The sequence below is a fragment of the Bubalus kerabau genome, chromosome 4 (genome assembly GCF_029407905.1).
Source record: "Bubalus kerabau isolate K-KA32 ecotype Philippines breed swamp buffalo chromosome 4, PCC_UOA_SB_1v2, whole genome shotgun sequence".
Lineage (NCBI taxonomy): Eukaryota > Metazoa > Chordata > Mammalia > Artiodactyla > Bovidae > Bubalus > Bubalus kerabau.
Genome location: NC_073627.1, coordinates 170,533,073 through 170,533,849, shown reverse-complemented (window position 1 = coordinate 170,533,849; position 777 = coordinate 170,533,073). Strand labels below are relative to the sequence as shown.

General features: G+C 32.2%; 1 pseudogene; it reads right to left on the bottom strand.

Annotated features, from left to right (window-relative positions):
- Window positions 1-450: 450 nt before the first annotated feature.
- LOC129651819 (uncharacterized) lies at window positions 451-561 on the bottom strand (annotated as a pseudogene).
- Between the last annotated feature and the right edge of the window lie 216 nt (window positions 562-777).

Below are 777 nucleotides of genomic sequence, written 5' to 3'. Positions count from 1 at the left end.
CCTTTTACCTGGAATCATTTCCCTTGTATCTGAAGCATATCTTTCAGTGTTCTGCTGACCACTGTGGTAACCACTAGTCATGTGGATATTGAGCACTTGACTTACAACTACTCTGAATTGAGATTTGCTGTTAGTGTGAAGCTCATCCTGGATTTCAGAGACCTAGTACAAAAATGTAAGAGATCTCGTTAATGATTTTTATATTAATTGCATGTTGAAATGATACGATTTTGATATATTGGCTTAAGCAGATCACTATTCAGATGGATTATCCTTTTATTTATTTTTGCTTTTGAAATTGTGGCTATTAGGGGATTTAAATTTGTGTCCCTCATGTTGCCTTCCTATTGGACAACTCTGTTTTAGAAGTTTCTTTAACAATGGTCTATTGGTGGCAAGTTCTTTTTTTCATATTTATTTATTTAAAAAGTTAACCATGAAAATTTTATTATTGGGTGATTATTTTTTAAACGATTATATGCCATGAGTGTGGACAATTAGATATTAAGATGATGAGAACAGATACTACACTTGATCTTAGCCAAAAGACTGAGAAGCACTGTGGCAAATTCTTAATTTTTTTTTTTTTGGTCTAAAAATGTCTTTATTTTACATTTGCTCTTGCAGTATTTTTTTTTCACATGTACTAGGCTAGATTGAGTTATATTTTCTTCTCTTGAGATATTATTTCACTGTTTCTGGTTTCCATTTTTGGTGATAGGACCATGTCAGTCAACATGATCACTCCTTTTGCTCTAATTTGTTTTTTCTCCGACT